Raw genomic sequence first — 14342 nt, forward strand, 5'->3', positions numbered from 1 at the left:
GAAAACGCTGCAGGAGCGTCTTCATTGCCCCTGTAGAGTGCGGGGCAAGTGTCAAACATCCCGCGCTCAACAGCTCACAAGGGGCAACATTAACTACTGCCCTTGGACGCTTACAAAGTTCAAACCGCGCAAGTATTGAAGCGAAAAGCAGCTTCGCCAACAATTTGCTACTCAGACGTTGTACTGAATGGGACAAAACCACCTGTATCAAGGAAATGTCGTTTTCTCTGACGAAGCACCCTTTCACATACGAATATGTGTGAAGGTTAATCGGCATATGTGCTTCGGAAAACCCGTACCGTTTTCAGGAACGTATCAAAGACAGCGAAAATGTGAACGTACGGTGTGCGCTGCTGAAAGACAGCATGGCCCACGTTTTTGTCATCGAATAAATAGCAACAGGAACCGTTTATCACCACATGTTTGAGCAGTTTCCTGTCCCTCAGCTTCTTCCCCTTCAACTGCGTGTCATATCCCAGCGGGATGGTGCGCAATCCTACTGGAGCTTACATGGTCGTGAATTCTTGGACCGAACATTTCTACAGCTACGGAAATGACAATATGGACCAACGAAGTGGCTACCAACATCTCTGACGTAGCCCATCCCGATTTTTCCTGCGGTATTGTGTAAAAGACATTGTGTATCCTCGCTGGTACGTGATCTTAGCGATCACCGTAGAGGAACTCTGGTTCAAACGCATCCATCATCGCAGAAATGCTTGCACGCACGTGAATTAAGATGGGGAAGTGTGTAGACATTTTATGGGTTACGAAAGCAGGCCATGTTGAAATTGTTGTGTCTAGACAAGACAGCCTAGACACAATGAGAGGAAGCCGAAAGGCCTGCGCTAAGTTAAAGCAGGATGGCGTGAGGTCTGAAACAGGATACGTAATGAATGCTATAAAGAAAAGCACGTAGCTTCTGGAATACTTAACTTTAATCCATCCTTTTGGTACATCTGGAGACTGTGGCGATACAAGTGAGACTCTTTAGATATATGCAATGTTACTAATGGCGCCTTGCTAGGTCGTAGCCATTGACTTAGCTGGAGGCTATTCTAACTATTGGCTCGGCTAATGAGCGAGGCTTCGTCAGTGTGCATCGCTAGCTACGTCGTCCGTACAACTGGGTCGAGTGCTAGTCCGTATCTCGAGACCTGCCTTGTGGTGGCGCTCGGTCTGCGATCACACAGTGGCGACACGCGGGTCCGACATGTACTAATGGACCGCGGCCGATTTAAAACTACCACCTAGCAAGTGTGGTGTCTGGCGGTGACACCACAGAAGTGAGTAACTTTTTTGTATCAAACTTTTCGAGTTGCTTTCCTTGGTGCTGGAAACCACAAGAATGTATCCGCCGTAGTTTATTTTCACTGTATCTGGATATGAGGGAGATGTTTATGTCGACTTACTTCACGAGCCATTTAAAACATGACAACATTATATTAAATACCAGTTAGTGCAGTATTTTTTTTTCAGCACTTAGTGTAGCTTCTTGTCAAACAGGCCCAAAATATCGCAACTTAAAATAAAAATGTCCGTAGGTCCACTATAACAAAGGGAGCGTATAGAATGAACACTGCTTACTGCTATGGTGCGTATATGTATACTCAGAGCGACGTCACTAAACAACGGGCAGCTGGGCCAGGGGGGACTTTCTAGAGTTTTTGCAAATCTCATTCATTCAACCGTATTGATTTTCCGTTCTTCTAAGAAAGAAGGTTGATTCTAACAAGTTTCTCTGAAGAAATGAGAGGGACTTTAAACACTCACACCGTAAAGACGTCTGTTAAAGGAGCGTTAATGTTACCTGGTACTGAAAAATTATTCGCAGGTGAAACTTTGTACTCAACAATGTACTTGAATTTGGGATTAATACACAGCATATCCCCCATAAGTGTGGTCAGGCGTACTTTCTCTCTTGTTTCAACAGATATTTGAAAATTCGTTTCTGCAATGTATAATTGCATTCAGATCAAAGAAATACTACTAATCACAATGTCAACAAAAAACGTTGTTTTCCTTCCACTTACGAACACAACGATTTTCAAAGCGAAATTTTTAAAGCCCTTTAGATAGGGTGGGCTCAGATTAGTGTAATGCGGTGTTCGGTTTAGCCATATGTATTAACAGGGTCACTAAAACAATATGAATAACCTGTACTCCACCAGCGGCTGACAATCGGGAGCGCTGTTGCATGACTGTACCAGTTAGTGCAGATGAAGACGGTGTTAATTCTGCTGCACTACTTCGTGTTTTACTGTCCGTGTTAATACATATCGATAAAATCTAATATCTCCCAACGCTAATCTGGGAGAACTCTATCGAATGGGCAAGTAAAATAAAGCTATAAAAAAGATTTTGTTTGTAATGGGAAATAAATCGACACTTTTCGTTGACACTAGGCTTCACATGAAGGGTGTGGTGAGCATTATTTGTTTGGGCTGATTCTAGCTATAAATTCCTAAAAGGAAAATGCAAATATATGCCGAAACAGTAGAGGAGATGTGCTTGACAACTCTTGCGAGGGACATCCGCATGTATTCACAAAATTAATAGTAAATGGAATTCTAGCCTAGCCTCAGGCGAATCTAGTTTTGTCAAGTAAAGAGTTATATTTACAGTTATAAAAAGCTTTGATAATTTGTTCAGCGAAATAAATGTGTGACATGAATAGTAGTTTCAAATTCAGATATTTTCAATATGCGGTGCACCACACCTGTAACGTATTTTACGGAAATTATGTTGGATAACCTGGAACCGCGCTACGCTACGGTCGCAGGTTCGAATCCTGCCTCGGGCATGGATGTGTGTGATGTCCTTAGTTTAGTTAGGTTTAAATAGTTCTAGGGGACTGATGACCTCAGAAGTTAAGTCGGGCTCAGAGCCATTTGACCCATTTTGTTGGAGAACGCCGACAGTTACTGAGCTAATGTCTTTATTCTTCTACCAACTGCGACCTGCATAACTATCATCAGGTCACGAATTAGTATGCGTTTGTATAATACATCACAATATTATAGACAAAAATTTTGGACCATTATAATCTTACATATCTTAAAGATAGATTATAGTTTTTGGAAACCATGATAGAGTATAAAATTATTTGACAAGATTATGGTTTGTAGCCTCATGATGACATAACAGATCGAAACGGAAGCAGAGTAAAAACATTAACTTGAAAGCGGTCGGTATATTTTCCATTGAATTTTATAGCATAAGGATACCTTTCTCCTCAACAATCCCTTCTTTAGTCTAGAGAAATTCTTAAATAATAAGTGATTTACTAACTCGTCTGTCGTGCACCTCGCCTCTTACATAATGTTCTTACAATTCATTTTCTCAATTTTTCGAGAAGTAAGACTTCTATTTGGTGGTAATTTGCTGTGTCTGCAAACAATTTCCACCGTGTCAAACGTCAGATGCTTAAATTTCTTAACAGATGTGATTGTTTAACGGGATGAAACGGTGGCATATGAAAGGAAATTGGACTTAACGTTCTATCTGCGCTGATGTCATTTAAGACCTTTACTAAAGCCAAACTACGAGGGCAGTTCAATAAGTAATGCAACACATTTTTTTTCTGAAACAGGGGTTGTTTTATTCAGCATTGAAATACACCAGGTTATTCCCCAATCTTTTAGCTACACAACACTATTTTTCAACGTAATCTCCATTCAATGCTACGGCCTTACGCCACCTTGAAATGAGGGCCTACATGCCTGCACGGTACCACTCCACTGGTCGATGTCGGAGCCAACGTCGTACTGCATCAATAACTTCTTCATCATCCGCGTAGTGCCTCCCACGGATTGCGTCCTTCATTGGGCCAAACATATGGAAATCCAACGGTGCGAGATCGGGGCTGTAGGGTGCATGAGGAAGAACAGTCCACTGAAGTTTTGTGAGCTCCTCTCGGATGCGAACACTTGTGTGAGGTCTTGCGTTGTCATGAAGAAGGAGAAGTTCGTTCAGATTTTTGTGCCTACGAACATGCTGAAGTCGTTTCTTCAATTTCTGAAGAGTAGCACAATACACTTCAGAGTTGATCGTTTGACCATGGGGAAGGACATCGAACAGAATAACCCCTTCAGCGTCCCAGAAGACTGTAACCATGACTTTACCAGCTGAGGGTATGGCTTTAAATTTTTTCTTGGTAGGGGAGCGGGTGTGGCGCCACTCCATTGATTGCCGTTTTGTTTCAGGTGCGAAGTGATGAACCCATGTTTCATCGCCTGTAACAATCTTTGACAAGAAATTGTCACCCTCAGCCACATGACGAGCAAGCAATTCCGCACAGATGGTTCTCCTTTGCTCTTTATGGTGTTCGGTTAGACAACGAGGGACCCAGCGGGAACAAACCTTTGAATAATCCAACTGGTGAACAATTGTAACAGCACTACCAACAGAGATGTCAAGTTGAGCACTGAGTTGTTTGATGGTGATCCGTCCATCATCTCGAACGAGTGTGTTCGCATGCTCTGCCATTGCAGGAGTCACAGCTGTGCACGGCCAGCCCGCACGCGGGAGATCAGACAGTTTTGCTTGACCTTGCGGCGATGATGAGACACGCTTTGCCCAACGACTCACCGTGCTTTTGTCCACTGCCAGATCACCGTAGACATTCTGCAAGCGCCTATGAATATCTGAGATGCCCTGGTTTTCCGCCAAAAGATACTCGATCACTGCCCGTTGTTTGCAACGCACATCCGTTACAGACGCCATTTTAACAGCTCCGTACAGCGCTGCCACCTGTCGGAAGTCAATGAAACTATACGATACGAAGCGGGAATGTTTGAAAATATTCCACAAGAAATTTCCGGTTTTTTCAACCAAAATTGGCCGAGAAAAAAAATGTGTTGCATTACTTATTGAACTGCCCTCGTAATTGTCGTCTAACAGATTCTCAACTTTCTTTTCCATTCTTCTGCATATTATTCTTGTCAGCAACATGGGTGCATGAGGTGTTAAGCTAGCTGTGCAATAATTCTTGCACTTGTTGGCACTTTCAATCGTTGGATTTGTGTAGACGTAGTTTTTCCGAAAGTCTAATGATAAATCGCAACTCGCATACATTCTACTCACCAACGTAAACAATCGCTTTGTTGCCACTTCCCTCAATGATTTTAGAAGTTTCAGTGGAATATTATCTATCCTTTCTGCCTTATTTGATTTAAAGTGTACTAAAGATATTCTAAGTTTTCATTCTAATGCCAGATCCCCTGTCTCTTCTCTATCTACTGCTGTTTACCCTTCTATCTCGTCATCAGAAAGTCCTTCACCAATCCACTCTCTCCTCCGCATTTAATAGTGGAATCTATATTGCACTCTTAATTTTAACACCTTTGCTCTAGATTTCACCGAAGGTTATTTGGACTTTTCTGTATGCCTTTCATCCTTCCAGACAATATTTCTTTTGCGAGTTCTTCACATGTTTCATGTGGCCATTTCGCCCTTTCTTCCCTGCGCTTTCTGTTGATTTCAGTCCCAACTGTCTTGTATTTCTGTATTCCTGAATGTCCCTGAACGTTTTTGTACTTCCTTCTTCCGTCAATCAGCTGAAATACTCGTATTTCTTCTGTTACCCAGGGTTTCCTCGCAGTTACCTTCCTTGTATCTACGTTTTTCTCTCCTACTTGTCTGTGTGCCATTTTTAGAGACGTCCATTCATCTTCCACTGAACTGCCTGCTGAGCTATTCACTGTCGCAGTATCTATAGCCTGAGAGAACATGAAGCGTCTCTCTTCATCCCGTTGTAATTCCGTATCGCACTTCTTTGCGCTTTGATTCTTCCTGCAGAATTTCTTAAATTTCATCCTACTTTTTATCGTTACCAAACTGTGATTTGAATCTACATCTGCCCCTAGGTACGCCTCACAAACCAACTTCTGATTTCGGAATCTCTACCTGCCCATGATGTAATGTGACTGAAATCTTCCCGTGTCTCCCATCCCCTTTACAAATATAACTCCTCCGCTTACGATTCCTGATTAGGGTATTCGCTTTTACCATCTAAAATTTATTTCAGAACTCAACTGGTTTTTCTTCTCTCTCAAGCTTAATACCAATCCCATATTGTTCCGTATCACTTTATTCTACTTTTTCCTCCATAACCACATTCCAGTCCCCTTTTTTAATGGCTATTAGATTTTCACCTCTGTTTACAAATCTAATTACCCGTTCAATTTCCTCATATACTTTCCCTATATCTTTATCGTCTGCCTGCGACGTCGGCTTGTATATCTGAACTACTGTTGCCGGTGTTGGTTTGCTGTCGTTTCTGACGAAAACAACCCCATCACGAAACTCTTTCCACTAACTCAGTCTCTGTCTTAACTTCTTGTTCATAACAAATGCTACTCCCATTATACCATTTCGGCTGCTGTTGATATTACCCTATACTTGTCTGACCAGAAATCATTGTTTTCTTTCCTTTTACTTCACTGATGGCCACTATATCTAGATTGAGACTTAGTATTTCCCTTTCCATATTTTCTAATTTCCCTACCATGTTCAAGCTTCTGACATTCCACGCCCCGACTCTGACATCGTTATTGTTTCGTTTGTTACTCAGTCCTTTCCTCAGAATCATCTCCCCCTTGACAATGATCTGTCTATTTAGTCACATGACGTTTCTTAGATCTAGCACGATATTTACCTACATTGAAATAGAAAAATTCCAGGATATTGTGTAACGATAATACGATGTTTCAGTAAGAATTCTAAAACACACCGGCCGCTGTGGAAGAGCGGTTCTAGGCACTTCAGTCGGGAACCACGTTGCTGCTACGGTCGCAGGTTCGAGTCCTGCCCCGGGCATTGATGTGTGTGATGTCCTTAGGTTAGTTAGGCTTCAGTAGTTCTAAGTCTAGGGGACTAATGACCTCCGATGTTAAGTGTCATAGTTCTCAGAGTCATTTTTTACTAAAATCACGGGCGAATCAAAACACTTCACTCGGTTTCACTATTTATAGTAGTCCACGGGACATCTATAATTTTATCTGGAACATGCAAGAGTCTTTTGTACGTATGCAGTTTCACTTACCTCTCTTTCATTCCGGAGATTGTTGTCGACTTTGATTGAAAGAATACGATGTCTGAATTTATTTAACGGGTAAAATAATACTAATAAAAATTGGAAAAAGCTTCAGATGCCAACATGTGGCCGTGATTTTCTTACGTTGATAATATAACTATTACTTTTTTGCGTTTCTTAATTTCTTTTAAACACACTTTAATAGGAATTTTTTCATGTTATAAAGTTTCAGCTTTTTAGCACAAACTATTCATGATTCACCTAAGGTTGCTTGTTTCATTAAAGGCTTAAATACGACCTCTTTCTTGACGGGATGTTACACCATGTGCGGATAGTAACAACTGTAAGCGTTGTAGCATAAAGAGTCAGCACTAACAAGCACACACGTGAGCCCGTGCGTGAGCTGCACAGGTGTTTGCCACAAACGGCGCCCTTTGGTCTTTCATATAATCTCCTCGCTAAAATGGCTGCCGCAGGCATTCAGAACGCGGTCTTTTGATTTACGCAGTGAAAAAGAGTGAGCTGACTGTAAGATTCGACAGTCAGCCTTAATGACCATCATTCTCTCTCCTCTGCAAACCGTTTCAGTATTTACATGCTATAACTAAGGATACTAAAAAGACGTACACAGTCCGTCATAAGCTGTGGTTACGACACTGCATTCAGGTTTACATGCAGAGTGCTTTCGAAAGACCTCTGTTTGGCATTGAAAACCGCTTCACGTTTGCTGGGTGACCTCTTTAATATCTCCAACATGTTAGGACGAGAATGTTTTCCTATGCTGTCGAACTTAAGAACAAGAAATTGTTGCTTCGTTGAATTTACTATTCCTAGTGACTATAATTCTATAGTTATGCAACATGTTTCGAATCACTCCATACGGCACGTTTAACGACGCGAGTCAACACGCAGTAGCATTTATTGCATTACTTTGCAATATGGGTCGTAGCTTTGGAACCGTTGGCGGTGATTGAAACAGCCACATGTATCTTAGTGTGACTCATTCGCAACTGTAGCTAGCCTAGCCGTGGAAGTAGTACCTGTGCCAATTCGAGTGACAGAATATTCAAGCCCTAAGAATCTAAATAAACTGTATTAAATATTATTCAATTTAGTTATAAGTCGATAAGCTGCCCTTCGTTATTAAAAAGAATATTGTGTAAAAATTTCACCTGTCTATCTGTCATTGTTTCAGAGTTCGAGAAAATTACTTAAAACATCCCAAACTGACACTTGTGAAGTTAAATTCAGTTAGGATTAATAACAGTTTGTCTTTTAGTACCATTTCGAATCATTACTCAAGTTCACAAAATGGCAGAACAATTTATTTAGATTTTCATCATTAAAAAGAGTTAACTACTTTTCATTTTTAGTAATATAAAATTCAGAAAAGATTATTATCTAGTTAATATGCTGTTGTGTGAGTAAATGAGAGTGAGTGAGAGTGTGTATGTGGGACATACGTAAAAATTCAGTATTATCTCATGTTAAATATTACGTAACTATGTCATGGGAAAGTGTTAAGCAAGCAAGTTGAAATGAAACGTGTAGTTTCCCCACCGTGCTGATGACGTATGTCCAAGGGTGCTTGCTTTTGTAACAAAGAACCAGAATAGCCATTTGCAGAGCGACAGTTTTCTAAATTTATTTCAACATTAGTTTTATTTTCGTTTGGTTTTGTAAAACATTTTATTAATATTTGGATGATGAGGCCACGTAAATGCATCTGTGAATGGTGACGGCCGTAGGACAGTTTTGGCACGAGAATAATCTCGAAGGATAGTTCTGATTGGCTTATCATTTTGATCCACCAATCAGAGTTAAGCAGTTTCCGCGCACTGTTAGGTAGTTACACTGGGAGAGAATCAGACTGAACAGGTGTCGCTGGATAACTATCGGACGAGCAGGTCATGTTGGACGTGTCCGTCTAAATTATGAGTAAAATGAAGAAGTTACTGGTTTCTCGCGTCCGGATTGTATTGCCGTGAAAGCAGTTGCATTTATGGACAGATTGGGAAAATCTGAGCTTTGTGAAGCGATCTGTTGGATAGATAAACGCGTGTGAACTTTCGGCCTTTGTAGAATTCCGTGTGGCATGTTCCGTACGAGTTTATGGAATAGCTGGCGAGCAGTTTCTTTATTAGAAATCCACTGAAGAGGACCGAATGTGAAACTCGTGTATTGTAGCAGAGTAATCACTGTAAATCGCGTAATAATTCGGGTCGGACTGAAGTGTGTCTCTGACTGCCTTGCGTGTGTACTGAGTTGTCTGAACTGTGAGCTGAGGGCAGTGATATTATTCGTTAATTAAATACGGACTGATGGCAAGTGTTTATTTTGAACCTAAAAAAATAAAAGAACTCGTTTGCTTGATTTTTACAATTTTCTAAAGAGATGAAGCAATCGTCCTCCACGCGAAATTTGTTATAAGAAATTACAGGATAGCCTGCTACCAGAGTTTATGCGGACTTTGCGAACGTAAGTATTGACGGTGTTTTTCTTCAACGTCTGGACAGCATCTACGTATGCAGGTAAAGGGGCAGGTGATCAGACGCCGTACTGGGGTAGGTGGAACTTCGGTAGTGCACAGTATGACGAGAGTCAGTGATCAAACAAGTACGCCACCCAACTAAACGCGCCCCGCCGGACACCGTTAAGTTATCTCAATATTTTATAAGGTTACTGCTTGTAAAAATCAGACAACTGAGTGATAAATTCAAAAAACAAAATAAAATAAAAACGCTTTATGATTTGTTATTTCCTAGAGAAGGATTATTTTCCCAGAACAACAGCTTCTTACCTGGGCATTTCAAATACAAGAAACACTTCGACGCAATATATGCCTGAAAACTTCATAATATTACGGAAGTAATTTCCGATTCAGTACAGTAAAGAACACATTCTTACGCTAAAGTAACCATCTGTTATTGCTTACAATATGAATAAATATATTTTTTGTTAACACAGTTATCGGTACTGCTAAAGTTTCAGAATTCATTAGACTCATTAGATTTAAATTCTTATGGCTACCTGTCTTACGATATCGACCAACTCTACTCTTTGCTCTGCTGATGTCTCTCTTACTCGTCTACTTACTTGGCTCAGTTTCCTCAAAAACGAGTGATGTCAACTGTAATCTGTTCCTCACTAACAGGCACATCTCATGCTATTTTGAACTCGTGACAAACAGTTCTCACTTCTCATTCATTCTAACCTCATTTCATTTCGTTTTATTATTTATTCTTTCCAAAAATATATTAATGTAAAATTTCAAATGTTACCAATTTCATATATAGACTGCCCACTGTCCACATTTATAAATGACTTTAATTCTATTCAGATTGGCGTGTTCAGTCGACAGACTTTACAATTTCTTAATGTCTTCCTCACTTCAAGTGACAAGAGCTGTTTCAACTACAAACCGCTGCATTTGCGTTGAATCATCTTGCTCTTTCATTCACTTTCGAAGTTTTCTATGATGTGTAAGACTTCCGGCTTTAGAAATAAACCTCATTATGTCGATGTCAAAGATGGCAGAGGCATCTGGGCAACCTCTTACTCGTGGAATGAGAAGAAAAAGCATGCATGAGCAGGTAGACTACAATGAAAATCACTGCATTAAGGACAATATGAGTCCGCAAGACATGTGACCTGTAATCGAAGATACGTCATGATTATCTCCCCATCTGCAGAAGATTCTGGATTATCCCCATCGGATTCCGAGGGAACGGAAGAGAGAGAGAGAGAGAGAGAGAGAGAGAGAGAGAGAGAGAGAGAGAGACTGTCAGAAAGGACGTGAACTTCAGGAGGATATTGAGATACCAACGAAAGGGTAACGTTCTACGAATTGGAGCGTATAGGGAAGTAGTAGGGAAACTAGAAAGTATGAAAAGGGAAACGTGCTGTGTAGATATAGCAGGGGTCAGTGAAGCGAACTGGAAACAATTTTTTGAAAGACAACATGTTTACGCCAGTGACTGTTAAATACTTTATATGCACTATTGAAATTTCGGCCTTAGGCCATTACACTTGCAGATGTTTTGGCTTAAAGCCAAAGCCAAAACATCTGCAAGTGATAATGGCCTAAGGCCGAAATTGCAACAGTGGAAATAAAAAGTTTAACAGTCACTGGCATAAACATGATGCTTTCAAAAATATTTACATGACTGTGAATCCCAGTTATGAAAAGTTAATGGAAACAAAATGACTTCTCGTCAGAGGAATATAGAGTAGCATCAGCAGCAGTAGGAAATGCTATAACGGCAGCAGAATTCGTTATGACTAGAAGGGGACGGCAGAGAGTGAGTTGCAGTGAACAGTTCGGTAATACGGCTTTTGCTAGAATCGTGTTACTGTGAACAGATCATTGAAGCGGCTTTTATCAGAATCGACAGTAAACAACTCCTACACTAATAGTTCTCGGATACATGCCGACAAGATCAGCAGAGTGAAAAGACAGAGAAAGAGTATGAACAGGTAATACAGTATGTATGGGATACTGAAATACTATAGCAGAAGAAGGAACAGAAGGAAGAGTTACTACAGAATGTGGGTTTGATAATAGGAATGAGAAGACGGAAGGCTAACTGAGATCTACAATAAATTTAATCTAGTAATGGAGAATACACTGTTCTAAAATCACAAGAGGAGAAAATATACTTATAAAAGGCCTGGAAACACGGAAATATTTATTTCTTAACATCATCCAAGAGTAATCTCACAATGATAAGGAAGTGGTCACGTTAATACAGTAAAAGTCAGTAGCTGATAATATAGATATACACTGAGTACTTAAGTACAAGGATAAGACATGTGGTCGGCCATAAGCTTGATGAAGGAACAGTTCAGGCATTTGCCAGAAGCGGTCTAGGAAAAACAACGGAAAACTGAAATCAGTATGGTCCGACAGTGCGAACTCCATACTTCAGAATGTGAGGTCAGTGCTGTAACAGCTGCACCGCCTCATATGACTCGATCTTATTGTACAATGTTCTTCATTTACAAAAAAACTTTTGATAACTAATACTATAAAAACATAATTTTGCTCTTCTTCGTCACACATACTAAACATTCCCGCTGATGATAACTGGATCATGAAGATGCCGCAATACCCCTTGCATAGCTCCAGTCTGTTCACACAACCAATTCCTGGAAATTGCGTTAGCAAGACGTTACCACCATATATTATATCACATACGACCTTCTTGCAAAAGTGGTATATCGTGACCATGTATTGAAATATGACAGGGCTTCGCAGTTAATTCGTTATTACCCACAACTCTTGAATCTTTCATGTAATTTTTAATTGTGTGGTTTGCATCTGTTACGAAGCATGATTTACCTGCATTTTTGAAAATATGTGATTTATTGAAGTCTTTCATTTGATTGGACAGTTCATTATACAATTTTATTCCCGGAAAGAATACCCCTTTCCCCGGTTTGAGATTGTTTGTTTTCCGTTGGTAAATTTAAGTCCATACTGGCTCTTGATTCTTGAGCATGCATACAGCTGTTAATGATTACTTAGCAATGTTATCCCTGACATGCACCACAAATTGGTGGATATAATCTCTTGGTGCAGTAAAATAGGCTTTTGCAACGAGCCGACTACTGCTTATCGTCATTATTCTAACGGTTCTTTCCTGTAGTTTAAAGATTGTATCCACGTTTCAAGCCTTCGATCCGTTTCCTGCCTCCGATCCCCAGAAAAATATCCCATAGCTAAGAGTTGAGCGTATGTGTGAATGGTATGTCACCACAAGACATTGGCTGTTACAAACTGATGGTAGATCCCTAAGATATAACATGCTCACAACAACCTTTTTGCCAGCATCCTTGTGTGCTCATTCCACGGTAAATGATAACTGATATTCATTCCTAGAAGGTTTCTGTTTGTTACACGATCTATGGATTTATCGTCTATACCTAGAAAGTCACAGTTGTTTGAAAATATCTCCTCAAAAATTAATGTAAACAATGTAAAGAATCCAGAGAATTCAGCATTTACGTTGTCATTGTTTTCCATATATGATTCAACTTAAGTAAGATTTACCACTGTTCTACAAAAAATATTTATTTTACTTTTCGTGAAGATCCATTTGCACTTTTGCAGTTCTGTGGGATTTAACAAGCTGGCTTTGATCATCTTGATATAGAGATTCGAAACCAGATATTACATTTTAAGGCGTACTCAGGAGAAGATTGACTACGGCCGCAATTTCGTAATGATGAAGAGTAGGTTGAAGTTTAAGAGAACCGTGAGGAGGAATTGATACGTAACGACGTGTCATACTGCTGTGTTGAAAAATGATGAGATGCGTTCTGATGCTATAAATACTGCGTTAGTGAATAGCGAAGGGTTGAAGAGAAATGGCCATCTCTAATAAATTAAGCACGGAAGTTGGACAGATAGATGTAGTTACAAGGAAGGTAAAGGCGAAGAATACTAATAGACGAATTACTTCAACTGATCTACGAAAGACAAAAGTATAACCGCGCGAAGTGGCCGCTCGGTTTGAGGCGTCATGTCACGGATTGCGCGGCCCCTCCCGCCGGAGGTTCGAGTCCTCCTTCGGGCAAGGGTGTCTGTTTTGTTCTTAGCATAAGTTAGTTTAAGCAGTGTGTAATTCTAGGGACCGATGACCTCCGCAGTTTGGCCCCTTAGGAATTCACACACATTTGAACATTTTGAACAAAAGCACACAAAAAAGTTTAGGGATAGACAGGAATACAGTACAATAAGTCACTTAGGAAAGAAATGTATATAGGTAAAGCAGATAAGACGAGGGGAAATATTTGAAAAGATAAAAAAGAGCACTCTCGCCTGACTGATTTAGCATATGTAGAAATACCAAATAACCTTCGAAAAAATTAAATTAGAAGCGAGAGCGGCGAGATTAAGAGTACAATGGGAATTTCACGGTTACACTCAGAGGAAAGAGCGTATAGATGGAAAGAGTACGTTGAAGGCCTCTATGATTGGAGGATTTGTCTGGTTAGGTAATAGAGGAACAGAAAGGAATCAACATCGAAGACATCAGGAATCAGTGTTAACATCAGAGTTTAACAAGGCTTTGCAAGACTTGCGATTAAAAACACAGAAGCTGTAAAACCATTGGCGGATGTGACGGTCAAACGACTATTCATATTGGTGAGTAAAAACCTGTGATCATGGAGGCATATTATAAAACTTATCAAAGAACATCATCCACACATGGCCAAAGACAGCAACAGCAGGTAAGTGTGACAACTCTGGTACGATCAGTTTGACAGCTCGTTTATCCAAGTTCCGGCAAGAATAATTTAC

Source organism: Schistocerca americana, chromosome 1 (assembly GCF_021461395.2).
Source record: "Schistocerca americana isolate TAMUIC-IGC-003095 chromosome 1, iqSchAmer2.1, whole genome shotgun sequence".
NCBI lineage: Eukaryota > Metazoa > Arthropoda > Insecta > Orthoptera > Acrididae > Schistocerca > Schistocerca americana.